Source organism: Lagenorhynchus albirostris, chromosome 1, assembly GCF_949774975.1.
Source record: "Lagenorhynchus albirostris chromosome 1, mLagAlb1.1, whole genome shotgun sequence".
NCBI classification, from domain to species: domain Eukaryota; kingdom Metazoa; phylum Chordata; class Mammalia; order Artiodactyla; family Delphinidae; genus Lagenorhynchus; species Lagenorhynchus albirostris.
This window is the reverse complement of record NC_083095.1, coordinates 13,372,768-13,387,612: the sequence shown is the minus strand read 5'-3', so window position 1 is coordinate 13,387,612 and position 14,845 is coordinate 13,372,768. Positions and strand designations below refer to the sequence as shown.

General features: G+C 41.9%; 1 protein-coding gene and 1 long non-coding RNA gene across 6 annotated transcripts in view; one reads left to right on the top strand and one right to left on the bottom strand.

Annotated features, from left to right (window-relative positions):
* TTC7B (tetratricopeptide repeat domain 7B) overlaps positions 1 to 14,845 on the bottom strand; it is a 239,921-nt gene that overhangs the window by 181,572 nt on the left and 43,504 nt on the right. The gene's annotated exons all lie outside the window — the stretch shown is intronic.
* On the top strand, positions 848 to 2,071 carry LOC132529439 (uncharacterized). The gene is made up of 2 exons (XR_009543465.1): positions 848 to 1,372; positions 1,849 to 2,071. It is a non-coding gene; the product is annotated as an uncharacterized LOC132529439 (long non-coding RNA).

Here is a 14,845-nt window from a genome sequence, read left to right as displayed (position 1 = left end):
AGCCGCTCCGCGGCACGTGGGATCTTCCCAGACCGGGGCACGAACCCGTGTCCCCTGCATCGGCAGGCAGACTCTCAACCACTGCGCCACCAGGGAAGCCCCATGGGGCTTAATTTTTTAATATTGCTCTAGAGGGCCAGATAATATTAGAGAAGCAGATACTCTGCCCTCTCTCTTTAAGGACAAAAGGGAACAGCAAAATGGAGTACCAAAAAGAATATCCATAAGTTTCAGATGAAGGAGGCCCCTATATATACAGAAAGCACCATTTGACTTTGATATCCAGGTTGAGAATTTGATCGGGTACTTTACCATGATTCCATTCAGATCTAACAGAGCTGCCCATTCAAGTATGTCTCAAGGTCCTTAAAGAATTTTTTAAAGTAAGTACAGGTAGGCTCACAGCACAATACTAGGTACAGAGTATCTTCTGTCCCATGATGTACACTTAACCGATTGAACAAAACATTTCTAAATGCTCTCAGGAGCCTCAGTTACCAGGAAAATCTTCCAACTCTCAGCCCTAGAGTTCTGTAGTGATGACAACACCCCAAGCCACCTCTCAGTTCCAGGCCAAGAAAACACCCAGAACATTGCTGTGTGGGCACATCTTGGGAGATGGAGGGGTTACTCTTTGCCAAGAGAGAGTTCAGGGCTGGGACGGGATATGAAAGCATGAAAGACTGAGAAACAACAATGCTGAGAGGAGCAGCTGTTGTGTAAACCGAGCACCAACCTCAGCCCCTGCTCTGGGCAACCAGGCTGGGGCACGTCGGGCTCCAGGTCCCCGCCTGCAATTGGAGGCAGAGAGGGAGCCCCGCGGGGAGGGTTTCTGCTGTGTCAAGTGCCCTGGGGTACCGGGAAACACACACTGCACACGTTCACTCCACGCACGAGGGTGCGAGAAGCTTCAATGCGGACACAGTCCGGCTCTGCAGCTGGAAGGGGCCAGAGAGGTCCCTGGGAAAGCCACTCATTTTATAGACGAAGAAGCTGAGAGCCATCATGGTAAAGTAAGCGACTTGCCCAAAACCTGACAGGCAGTTAACAGCACAGCAGGAATGAGAACCCAGGTCTGGGGCCTCCCAAGCAACACCTGTCAAGTGAGCTGCTGGCTTTCAGAGCAGACACCACCGCAGAGGGGACCAAACACACCAAACGCCAGCAAGTGACCCAGAGCCTCCCATGCATCACTCTGAGAAGGGCCTCCTCCAAGGTGCTCTTATCAAACTGTGACAGTCCCTCCAGGCTGTAGAAGGTGATAGGAGGTGGTCGTACTGCATGGGAAGGAGAAACCACTTCCATCCACAGGGAGCCCACAGCTGAGGACAGTGTGCCGGGGAGCTCAGAGGTGACCACGTTGTCACAGAAGGTGCGGATCGGCCAAAGATTTTGTTACTGTTTAACAGCTATATTGAGGTTGCGCTTTTTTAATGTTTCATCATGATTTCTTTTGTTTTTATTGACTCTTACTTTTTATTAACTAAAGTCCATCGTTTACATTAGGGTTCACTCTTAGGGTTGTGAAGTTCTATGAGTTTTAACAAATGCATGGTGTCATGTATCCACCATCACAGCATCGTACAGAATTGACTCACTGCCCTAAAATTGTGCTCTATCCCTCTAGCCCTCCTCCTGAACCCGTGGCAACCACTAATCTTTTTACTGTCTCTACAGTTTTGCTTTGTCCAGAATATCATATAATTGCAATCATCCAGTAGGTAGCCTTTTCAGATTGGCTTCGTTCACGTAGAAATATGCTTTTAAGCTCCCTTCATGTCTTTTTGTAGGCAGATAGCTAACTTCCTTTTGTCGTTAAATAACATTCCATTTATTCATTATTTAAAGGCACCACGGTTGCTTACAAGTTTTGGCAATTATGAAGAAAGCTACTATAAACATTCACGTGCAGGTTTTTGTGTGGACATAGACTTCAACTCAATTGGGTAAATACCAAGAAGGGGAACTGGTGGATTGTATGGTGAGAATGTGTTTGTAAGAAATAGCTAAATAAATATATTTAATTTACAGATAGCTTTGTAAGAATAAATATTATCGGGTTGGCCAAAAATTTTGTGTGGGTTTTTCTATCAGATCTTATTTTTAGCTTTATAAGGAACTACTAAACTGTCTTCCAAAGTGGCTGTACTATTTTGCATTCCCGCCAGCAATGAATGAGAGTTCCTACTATTCAGCATCCTTGTCAACACTTGGTGTTATCAGTTTTTTGAATTTTAGTCATTCTAGTATGTATAGGGGTGTCTCACTGTTGTTTTAACTTGCAGTTCCCTAATGGCATATGATATTGATCTTTTCTTACGCTTATTTGCCACCTGTATACCTTCTTTGGTGAAACATCTGGTCAGATCTTTTGCCCTTTTTTCGACTCAGTTGTTTGTTTTCTTACTGTTGACTTTTGAGTTCTTTGTATATTTTGGATACGTGTCCTTTATCAGATATCTATTCTGTAAATATTTTCTCGCAGTCTGTGACTTTTCATTCTCTTAACAGTGTCTTTCACAGAACAGAAGTTGTTAGTTTTAATAAAGTCCAACCTATCAATTTTTTATTTCAAGGATTGTGCTTTTGGTGTGGTCTCTAAAACGCCACTGCTAAATCCAAGGTCACCTAGGTTTTCTCCTATGGTATCTTCCAGAAGTTTTATAGTTTGGCATTTTACATTTAGGTCTACAATCCATTTTGAGTTGATATTTGTGAAAGGTATAAGGTTTTTGTCTATATATATACATATATATATACACATATATATATATATATGTGGCATGTGTATGTTCGTTTGTTCCAGCACTATTTGTTGAAGAGACTACCTTTCCCCATTGAATTGCCTTTGCTCCTTTGTCAAAAATCAGTTGATTATAGTCGAGTAGGTCTATTTCTGGGCTCTCTATTCTGTTCCACTGATTTTTTTGGTCTATTCTTTCACCAATATTATGTGTCTGGATTACCAGTATACAGTATATCATTTTTTTAAAATAGCTCTACTGAGAAATAATTTACATGCTATAAAATTCACTCATTTTAAGTAAAATTCAACATTTTTTAAATAAACTCATAGAGTTGTACAACCATCAACACAATCCAGTTTAAGAACATTTCCATCATCCCCAAATGATCAAATGATTGATTGCCCAAATCAATCTCTATTCTCAGCCCCAGCCTCAGGCAACTGTTAATCTGCTTTCTGTCTCTGTAGATTTACCTTTTCTGGACACTTCATAAAAACAGAATCATATAATATCTGGTCTTTTGTGTCTAACTTCTTTCACTTAGCATAATGTTTTCAATGTTCCTCCAAGTTACAGCAATACTCCATTTCTTTCTACTGCTGTATGGATATAGTGCATTTTATCTGTCCATTTGCCAGTAATGGGCATTTGGGTTGCTTCCTTTTTGGCTATTATGAATAATGCTGCTATGAACATTCATGTATAATTTTCTTGTGTGAACATATATTTTTAATTCTCTTGGGTAAATACCTAGAAGTGGAATTGTTGGGTCAGATGACAAATTTACTTTTAACTGTTTAAAAAACACTTGTTTTCCAAAGTGGCTATACCATTCTACATTCCTACCAGCAACTTATGAGGATTCCAGTTTCTCCACATTCCTGTCAATACTTGTTACTGTCTGACTGTCTTGTTATAGCCATCTAAGTAGGTGTGAAGTGGTATCTCATTGTGGTTCTGATTTGCATTTCCATAATGACTAATGATACTGACTTTTCATGTGCTTATTTGTTATCCATACATCTTCTTTGGTGAAATGTCTATTAAAATCAGTATTGAGTTTTCTGACCTATGCACAGAGTATGTCTCTTCATTTATGTAGGTCTTCTTTACATCTCTGAGCAATGGTTTGTAGCTTTCAGTGTGCACGCCTTGCAAACCTTTTGTTAGATTTAAGTATTTCATATTTATTATGCTGTTGTAAGTGGTATTGTTTTAATTTTCATTTCCTTTTGTTCATTGCTAACATATAGACATACAATAGATTTTTGAATAGTGATCTTATATTCTGTACCCTTGCTAAATTCACTTATTAGTTCTACACAATCATGTTGTTTGCAAATAAAGACAGTTTTACTTCCCCCTTTCCAATCTGGATGCCTTTATTTCTATTTATTGCCTTATTGCCTTATTGCACTGTCAAGAACCTCCAGTACAACACTGAATAGAAATGGTGAGAGCAGACATCCTTATCTTATTACTGACCTAAGGGAGAAAGCACTTAGTCTTTCACATGAAGTTTGATGTTAACTATCAGATTTTCATAGATGCCCTTTATTAGGTTGAGGAAGATCCTTTCTACACCAATTTTGCTAAGAGTTTATATCAAAAATGGATGTTGGATTTCCTCAAATCCTTTTTCTGTGTCTATGGATTGTTCTCTTTTATTTAATCTGGTGAATTAAATCGACTGATTTTCAAATATTAAACCAAACTTCCTTTCCTGAGATAAACCCTATTGACCATGATGTATTATCCTTTTTTTATATTTTTAGATTTGATTTGTTAAATTTCTGCTTGGAATTTTTTTCATCTATGTTCCTGAGGAATATTTGTCTATAGATTCCTTGTAATGTCTCTGTCTGATTTTGGTATTAGGGTAAGTCTTAACCTCATAAAATGACTCGAGAAGTATTCTCCTCCCTTCAATTTCCTGGAAGAGTTCGTGTAGAATTACTATTTTGTTCTTAAATGTTTGGTAGAATTTACCAGTAAAGCCATCTGGACCTGGAGTTTTCTGTGTGGAAGCTTTTTAACTATAAATTCCATTTCTTTGATATACGGTTGTTCAGATAATCTCTTTGTTCTTAAGTGAGCTTTGGTAGTTTACATCTTTTAAGTAGTTTGTCCATTTCTTCTGAGTTGTCAAATGTATTGGTATAGTGTTGTTTATAATGCTCCCTGATCCTTTTAGTATCTGTAGAATCTCTAATGGTGACATCTCTCTCATTCATGATGTCGGCAGTTTGTGTCCTCTATTTTCATCCTGGACAGTCTAACGGTTTACCAGTTGAACAGTTGAAATTCTCATTGAGATCTTTTGATTTCATTGACTTTGGTTTCACTGATTTTCTCTATTATTTTCCTGTTTTCTACTTCATTTATTTCTGTTCTGATCTTTATTATTGCCTTTCCTCTGCATACACTGGACTTAATTTATTCTTCCTTTTCCAGTTTCTTAGGGTGGAAGCCAAAGTATACATCTGAGACCTTTTTCGTTTTCTAATATATGCACTTTGTGTGATAAATTTCTCACCAAGTAGTTTTAGCAGTATCATACAAATTTTGATATGTTATGTTTTTATTTTTATTCAGTTCACAATACTTTCTAATTTAACTTTTGATTTCGTCTTTAAAAATGTGTTATTTAGTGTCCAAACACTCATGGATTGTCCAAAGATCTTTCTGTTACTGATTTCTAAATTAATTCCATTATGGTCTATGCAGTAAAGACTAAACAGGCTTGAGATGTTCAAACTCTGCACATTCCAAAGAAAGGACTGGCCTTTGATCAGCTGGGAGAAAAGCTCTAAGCCCTTGGAATATCCTACCGGATAAGAGTGTCTTTGTACATCTGGGGCCTCAGGCCACGCCATTTAGTTATACTTAGAATGTGATTTACAGTGTAGGTCTTAGGCCACACTATACCACTTTGACCTCTAGGGAGACTAGAGACCAAATAATTAAGTTCCATGGCACTCTATGCCTTCTTGACTGACCCCCAATACAAACCGTGGACATGATGGCCTGAGCGAGTTTCCCTGGCTGGCAGTACACCATTAGTGCTGTCCCACATCGTTGCTGGGAGAACTAAGTGCTGTTCATATCACCCCACTGTGAGAAGATGACTTAAATCTTGTGGTCCCCTCTGGACTCTGCCTTATGGGCCTTTACTAATTTTAATCTGTAGCTTTTTGTTGTAATAAACTGTAACCATGAGTATGATAGCTTTTCTGAGTTCTGTGAGTCTTTCTAGTGAACCACTGACCTGAGGGTGGTCTTGGGGATCTCTGACAGAAGTCAGAGAACATATTTGAACCCTTCTAATTTTGTCGAAATTTGTTTCTGGCCCGGAATATGGTCAATCTTGGTGAGAATCTTGAAAAGAATGTGTATTCTGTTGTTGGGTGGAGTGACATATAAATGCCAACTAGGTAAAATTAGTAGATTGTGTTGTTGCAACGTTTCTGTATCCTTACTGATCATCTGTTGACTTGTTCTATCATTTATTGAAACAGGGTATGGAAGTCTCCGAGGACTGCTGTCAGTGGTTGCTTGAAGGTTTAACTTATCACAGTCTACGTCAAATGATATTATACTAATTCACATACAGCATAACACCTTTACTATTACATACTTCCATTTCTCTCTTTCCAGTCCTTATCTTCTTATTATATACATTATACTTTTACACAGATTATAAATCCAATGCTACATGATGATTATTTTTATTGAAATGGTGGATTATGTTTTAAAGACATTTTAATAAGGAGGAAAAACTGATATAGGCTCTAATATAGTTATGATTTCCAGTGTGCTTTGCTCCTTTGCTCAGATTCGTATTTCCTTCTACCTAAAGGGATTCCTTTAATATTTATTATAGTGTAGTTCAGCTGATGATGAGGGCTTTCAGTTACTGTCTGTCTGAAAAAGGCTTTATTCCACCTTCATGTTTGAGAACATTTTCATTTTCATTCACTTGACAGGTTGCTTCCCCCGCCCATGCCCTCCACCCTCCTAGAACTAAAGATGTTCCTCTATGTATTCTCACTTGCATGTTTTTTTACAACAAATCTGCTGTCACCTTATGTTTATTCGTCTGCATGTAATGTGTCTTTCCTTTGGCTATTTTAAAGATTTTCTCTTTATTACTGGTCATGAGCAGTTTGGATTATGAAGTGCTTTGGTTTCGTTTTCTTCATGTTTCTTGTGCTTGGGCCTCACTGAACTTTCTGGATCTGAGGATTTATAGTTTTCATAGTATCTGAAAAACATTCAGCCATTATTTCTTCAGAATATTTTTTTTTACCCTTCCCCTTCCTTAGGGGACTCCAATTACACACATATTAGGCCACTTGAAGTTATCCCACAACTCACTTATGTTCTTTGCACTTTTTTAAAAAGTTTTCACTCTGTTTCATTCTAGATGGTGTCTATTGCTACGTCTTCAAGTTCACTAATCTTTTCTTCAATGTCTAATCTGCCATCAATCACATTCAGTGTATTTTTCATCTTAGACATTGTAGTTTTCATCTCTAGAAATTAGATTCAGTTCTATTTTTAACTTCCATGTCTCTACTAAACTTTTTGAACATGAAGAATAGATATAATAACTGTTTTAATGTCCCCCCAGTCCTAAGTGCTCAATATTCACTCCCTTTCCTTTAGAGCCAAAGTTGTTTATATGGTTGCAAAAAAAAATTATTAAGCACCCTCTCTCCAGTGTGAACTCTGTTTCAACCTCTTAAAATTTTCTCTGAAGGAGAATACAAGATAAACTGAACAAATTCACCATTTGGTAGAACAGCTCTGGAACTACTCAAAAGCAAGCACTTGATTGGGGCTTCCTAAATGTGCTTTAAGTGCTCATTTGTACAAAATTAAAATCTCCAGAAAACAACAAAAAGAGATAAATTGTTTCATAATCTGCCTTCTGCTTGTATGAGAAGCAGCCAAATACTGTGCAAGTCGGTATCAGGGACTTAATATAAAGGAAACAAATTCTCCAGAGTATGTCAAAGGGCCAGGAAAAAATGGGTCTAGTCTTTGGCACTTGATACTACTGCAGGCTGGACTCTGACCCCTAATGCTCATGAAGATGACCAAGGCCCTCAGGGACCTGACAAGCCCACTGAGTCAAAGAAAAGGCAAATCCAGTTCAACACAGTTTGACTATCATCTGTACTGTACATTCTGAAATAGCTGAAATCCACTTATCTAGGGCTACAATCCATGGCCATGCATAGTTGGTAAGAATATTCAAAGCAGCTACACAACTTAATCCTCCACCATGAGGAGAGACGGTGTTTTCTGTGGATTCGTGTTCTGATTAGGTAACTATGTGGACACCTAAGCTCTTGGCTGGCAAATGGGTCTTTGGCAAGGAGTCCATTCTCGGGTAGGAGGCCCTTAAGGGTAAATACTGTTCCTTTCCTTCTCCCAAATGCTGTGACATTCATTCCACATGCCACCACGCACATCTCAGAGCAACAGCGGAGTCTTGATTTACCACAGTGAATTTGTGGCTATGCAGCTCAGTTCCAGAACATGCAGTTCTCTGTCGAAAGCTGCTTACAGGACCTCTGGACTAGACTGTCAATTTTCAAGTGTCTGGGATCAGATCGACACTATCTGAGAAGCAGAGTTCTGAGGTCACAGTCCAAATTGGCCCCCATTAAAATGTCAGATAATGCCTTGTCAGTTTGGAAGGCTATCATCAATAATGTTTTTGGTTACTTTTTTTCCAGAGAAATGCATGACAAAAATAAAAATCAGACTTGAAAAATAGCTGGTGTGGGAGCGATGCCTAATAAACATCTCAATAAGATCTGCATCTCCAAAATCAAAGCCGTGCACAAAAGAGTAGATGCTAAGTGCTCCATGACCAATCATCAAGGCCAACTTTAAAGCATGGGTGGAAAAAGTGGCTGACTACATGCTGTGATTTAAAGAATGCTGAGTAGCCACTGGACCCAAAATGTATCTCCCTTCCCATGGGAAATTCCCACAGATGGACTCACTTCTGATTCTGAAAGGTCCTTTCTATGAAGGGCAACATCTTTTAACTAAACTAATGATAATAAAGTCATTTAGGTCATACTTGACTGCTTCGAAGCTCTTCCATGTGCATGAGCCTGTTCGGGCCTGTTTAATGGGTACTACCCTCCTCCCAAACTTGTGGGAAAAGAAACAGGAGGTCTGCACAAGGGCCAGAACTGAGATTACAAGGGAGCCCCTGAGCTGGGACAAGTGTATTCTGCCCCAGGTGATGGATGGTCTAAGAGTCTGAGGCAGGGTGGACTGCTGGAAGCAAAGGTGCTGTGCAGCCGTCAGGGACCAGTGGAACATCACGGTTGGGAGGGGACACCAGTCAACGAGGGGCAGCTGAGGACCCTGGACACTTAAAAGTTCAAATGCGTTCAGCCCCCAAATCGCTCTGTTTACGCGCATCTTACAGATGCAAAATAATATGGCAACCCGGACTCTCCGTCCCTTGTTTCCTTCCACACCGAGGTTTCGTCACCTCTGAAAGGGAGCTCCATTTTCTTTCCTCAAGGGCTGGAGGTTTGGCTGAGCAAGTGGAGAGCTACACGTCTCATTGCCAAAAAGATAAATAAATAAATCCAGCGATCACTGAGGGGTTAACATCCCCACATTCTTTCAGGATTGTCTAAACTTGAGATTCCTCAGCTAGGAGCCTGATCTGGGCGCGTAAGGCCGCACAGTTTCCGTAATAGTAAAGGTTCGTTTGTCAAGGCCCTAGTCAGCACGCAGCACTGTGCCTGGGGTTTGACATGCACCACTTAAAATCCCCACAGCCACCCTGGCGAGGAAGGTGTTAACAGAACCTTATAGATAAGATTGAACTTAGGGTCCCACAGCTAGTAAAGGGTAAAGCCAAGTTTCGACCCCTGGTCTATCCAACTACAAAACTCTGCTCATAATATCCTGTCTCAGGGAGCTGCTGACAGCATATTCGGTATCTGATAAGAGCAGTGACCATAAAAATGAGTTTCAAATGGTAAAGGCATAGAAATCGGAGTCCAGAGCTTAGGGCAGTGGTTTCCTCTCCCACCAGGAGCTGCATCACCCTAGGCAAGTCCCGGGATCACCGGCCTCTTCTCCTCATCTGAGTCATGAGGGCTGAACTACTGGGACACCATCTTGAGCTGGATGACTGTGCAGGACTACAAGCCAAAGCAAATATTTTGATTTTTTTAAGTCGCCTTAAAATGAACAGGGAATTAATTTCTCATGAAGTTAAGCAACACAACAAAAGGCAACACAATAAAATATAATTATAGGAACTATGTACTAAAACATTAGGCATTGTTTCGTCATTTATCTTAACTGCATCTCTGAAGCCAGGCCCAGGCCAGGTACACTCTGATGCCTTGCTGTAACATGACCCACAGGGCAGTTTATAACTGGAAGTACCAGAAAAACCTCATTACGATACCATGTCTCTGTGGCAAGGACTTCAAAGGCAGTAAGACAGATTCCAGGGATCTCAGTTTCCAAGGCTGAAAAGTAACTGGGGAAAAGAGATTCAAGAGTCTCAAAGCAAAGTGCTGGTACAGGCAGCCCCAGATTGCCAGTCCTGTGTTCTCACCTCTAGAACAGCCGGGCTCCCAGAGGTGTCAGATGTACTCAACACAGTGCAAGACAAGCCCCGACACAGGGTGTAGAGAGGGGATGCTAACGGAAACCACCCAGTGCGGGGGGTGGGTGGCCTAGACCTCCTGTGAAGACCCCGTCAATCCAGAGCTTCTCTGCTTTTAGTGGTCTCTGGGCTGGGAGGCACAGTTGGCCCCTTCTGGATGCTTTCAGAAATTGCTGTCTTCCTTCCAGAGTCAGCATATTCTTCTTAGGAAGTGTGCACGTATACATACATGCATGCACATGCACGCACGCGCGTGCGCGCAAACACACACACACACACACACACACACACACACACACACACACACACACACACACACACACACACTGCTTATAAAAGGAGATGCCAGGCCTTGAATCAGACATTCACCTGCTACAGCAGACGATCTTTCAGTGTCCCTGCCAGCTCTATAATTCTGTGAGCAAATGAGATGCTAATTCAACCTGAAATGCTCACTAAATAAGAGTTTATAATTTGAATTAATGTTCTTAAAGTCTCTACTTAGTAACCATATACTAGTAATAACAACATGCAACAAGTGCTAGCTACATGCCAGACACCTGAGAGTTTAAAATAATTTTTCTAACCTTCACAGGAATGAGGGAGAATTCACTATCATCCTCATTTCAGAGATGAGGGAACTGGAGCTCTGAGCTGTTAAGTAAATCACCCGAGATTACACAACTAGTAAGTGGCAGACCCTCTGCCGTCTGAATTCTTGCTCTCAGCCTCTCACATCTCGGAGTTATCTGTCTTTAACGTGTAAAGCGGTACTGCATAGTGGCTAAGAGTGTGGGCTTTGGAGCCAGACTCCCTGCTTCCTAATCCACAGCTGACTTCATATGTAAAATGTTATGTGCTTAAAACAGTGCCTGGCACACAGTAAGCACGCAAAACCCAGCCACTATCAGGATTATTCTCTATATCACTATTCTCGTTACAGAACAGTAGGCTGGAAGGTCTCCAGGAGGAAGCATTTATTCTTTTGCTATATTCTTTTTATATATTTTTTAAATATCAGCTTTATTGACATATTATTCGTATACCATAAAATTCATCTGTTTAAAGTGTACAATTCAGTGGTTTTAGTATAGTCACACAGTTGTGGAACCATCACCACTAGCTAATTCTGGGACATTTTCATCACCCCAAAAAGAAATACCTTACCCATTAGCCCTTGCCCCCCATCCCCCCTCCTCCCTGACCCTGGAAACCACTAACCCACTTTCTGTCTCTTTGGATTTGCCAATTCCGGATATTTAACATAAATGGAATCCTACAATATGCGACCTTTTGTGCCTGACTTCTTTGTCTCAGCATATTTTCAAGGTACATACTATCGTAGCATATATCAGTGCTTCATCCCTTTTTTTTAAATTGAGGGGAAATTCACGTAACATAAAATTAACCATTTTAAAGTGAACAATTCAGCAACATTTACTACATTCACAATGTTGTACAACCTCCATCTCTATCTAGTTCCAAATATTCCATTATTTTTTATGGCTGCATAATACTCCATGGTATGGGTATAACACTTTTTACTTATCCAGTCATCAGCTGATGAACATTTGGGTTGTTTACACCTTTTGGGTATTTTGAATCATGCTGCTATGAATATTCATGCACTGGTTTCTGTATGGACAAATGCTTTCAATTCTCTTGGATATATACCTGGAATAGAATTGGTAGGTCAGGTGGTAATCCTATGTTTTGTTATATTATTTGTAATCTTTGTGCTAAAAATGACACCTATTACTACTACCAATCTGCTGGGTAAGATATTAAGAAGTGAAAATACATGGACATGGAAAATACATGAAAATACAGGAGTAGACAGACTTGGATTCAAACCCTTCTCCTCCATTTTCTAGCTCTGTGACTTTGAGCAACTTCCTCGATATCTCGGGGCCTCTGTTCCCTCATTAAGCAAATGAAAATAACAGCACTTGCTCTAAGCGAGTATTATGAGGTTTAGTCCAGTGCCTGGCTACACGTAAAGTAAGTACTTGATAAATAACAACTACTATTATCAACAAGCACCTTTCCTGGGGGGAACTGCAATCGTGCTCAATTTTCTGAGGAGTATCTATAAAATACAGAAAAGCATCGAGAAGACAGTAACAATCATCTATGTCCCCACCCCTCAGAATCAAGCATAGTTAACATTTTAGCACAGACCCTCAGCCTTGCTCATACATGATACCATGTAAACTTTGGTCTTGGTTCTAGTTTCTTTCCTAAGAAGAGTGGACTCATCACCCTTAGGGGATCCCTATGGTACCAAGTGTAGCCCTGACTACAGCAAGGAATGAGAGTGGCCAGTGAACAGACGTGCCTTCCCTTTCTCCATTCCACAAATTCTCACTAAGCACCACGGCTGGGCTTCACGGAGCAGGACCTGGTCTTCTCCCTTGAGAAGGCCTACCTCTAGTGGAATGGAGGAGAAAGACATTTCCAAAACAGTGTGAAGAGTACAGTGACTGAGACAGACATGGTATCACAGAAGAACTAAGTACAAGCACCTCAGTGGACCTTCACCTAAGGCCCCAAACTTTCTTTGGGCTCTGTCTCTGCTTGTTTCCCAAAAAAGAACCAATGAAGAGTCTATCAACACGACCAACGTTAAATATGAATATGGGTCAGCAGCAATAAAAGGGCTCTTACTCTCCTTACACTATCTAAATATAAACAGGAGGCTCTGACTAGCAACCTGAGATGAGTGGCTACATGCAACGCAGCATCTAGCTTCCCACCATCCGCAGAACCGTTAAATCTAGATGGGAAGAGGCCTAAGAGAGTGCCGCGCCCGAGATAAACAGCTCTGGAAGGCTTACACAGCAGATCCCCAGCAGGCCACGGCATCACAGCTCCTCGCCTTCTCACACCCGTACTCCCACATTTTCTGGGTTTTGCACATGGGCAAAAGCACTCGGCAAGGACCCCCCGGGCCCCACCTCTGCCACCCCATACCCTCCTCTCCTGGATAGTTGTCTATCAAACTACTTCCTTTCACTGAGCCTGAAGCGATCTCAAGACTTCAAAAAGAATAAAAAGCAGCTTCTAAAGGGAAAAAACTGGATCCCCCTATCTCCTCTCCTCTCCTTACCATGGAGATGAGGAAATTCAGGCTCAGGGGGGGTTCATGATTTGCCCCAGGTCACATAGTGGGTATTGGCGAAGACAACCCTGAGCGCTGCTGCAATGAGCTCACTACCGGGGTTAGGTCTACAGAAGCTGGGACCCAGCCTCCAACAGACTGTAGAATTTTCCTGCCAGGGAGGAAGCATCCTGCATGTTACTAGTCTGTCGTTCAGCTCCAGGATACCTAGGAGGTCATGGTCATTAGCAAATATCCAATTCATAAAGGTCAGGATTAGGTTCTGTCACTTTAAGACCTGATATCAATCTACCAAGAAATACTCTAGGAAAATTCTCTTTGGATTCTCCCTACAGTCCTTATGACCAGGGACTTTTCAGTCCATGAAAAAAAAGGAGGTATATCAACTCCTGCTAACCCTCCACTACCAGAATTCATACTTGTAATTCCTTTCTCTTTTCAAGTCATCCATGCACTGACTTTAACGTACTGAACGGGGTCAGACCCTGTGGGAGTCTCTGTAAACGCGGTCACTGCAGGGAGCTGCAGAGGTTCGGCTCCCGGTCTAGTAAGAACGGGCGAGGCCTGTGTATAATTGCCTACCCAAGGCACAGCTTTCGAGAAATGACCCAGGAGTCCCTTAGGAGGCTCACTGATCCAAGGTTAATAAAGACGGCTGGCAAGTTCACACTTCTTCCCGGCTCCCTGACCTCGAGCAGAATCTTAGAATGATCCAAATTTCAGGGCCAAGGCTGCTGGGTCGGCTCCGCGCATGCTCGAACTCCTCGGCGAGGACGCGGCTCCCGCGCCCCCTGGCGGCGGCGGCCGGCACTGCGGGAAGACCTCGATGGGTGCCCTGCGCTTGGAGGGTCCTCCCCACCCCACTGTGGTGTGGCCCACGACGGAACTTTTGGCATGTGACCCGCTCAGAGGCCTAGTGTGGAATTCCGGTTTTTGAACGCGGCCAGGGTACCAAAGAATCCTACTGTTTAAGTAAGAAGCCCCAGTGTTATCGACGCTGTTCAGGGAGAAGGATGTTTTTTCCAAGACCTCCTGCAAGGTCCAACCAGCTCTGGGAGCCACTCAACGCAAACCAAGGCACCTCACAGCACACCAGGGTAGACTCAGCCTCTCTCGGTGCGGCATCGGCAACCTCTGCACCCGGGAGCGCCTGCACAAATGATACACCGGCCCCAGTCCACAAAGCAAGCATCTGACAGCAAAGGAGAAAATGAACGGGGGTCTGAAACAGAGGGTCCACCCTTTACTCCTCCTCTTAACTGGGGATGGTACCTGTGTGAGGATTAAGGGCGTTAGGGGGCGAGTGCTTAAAGA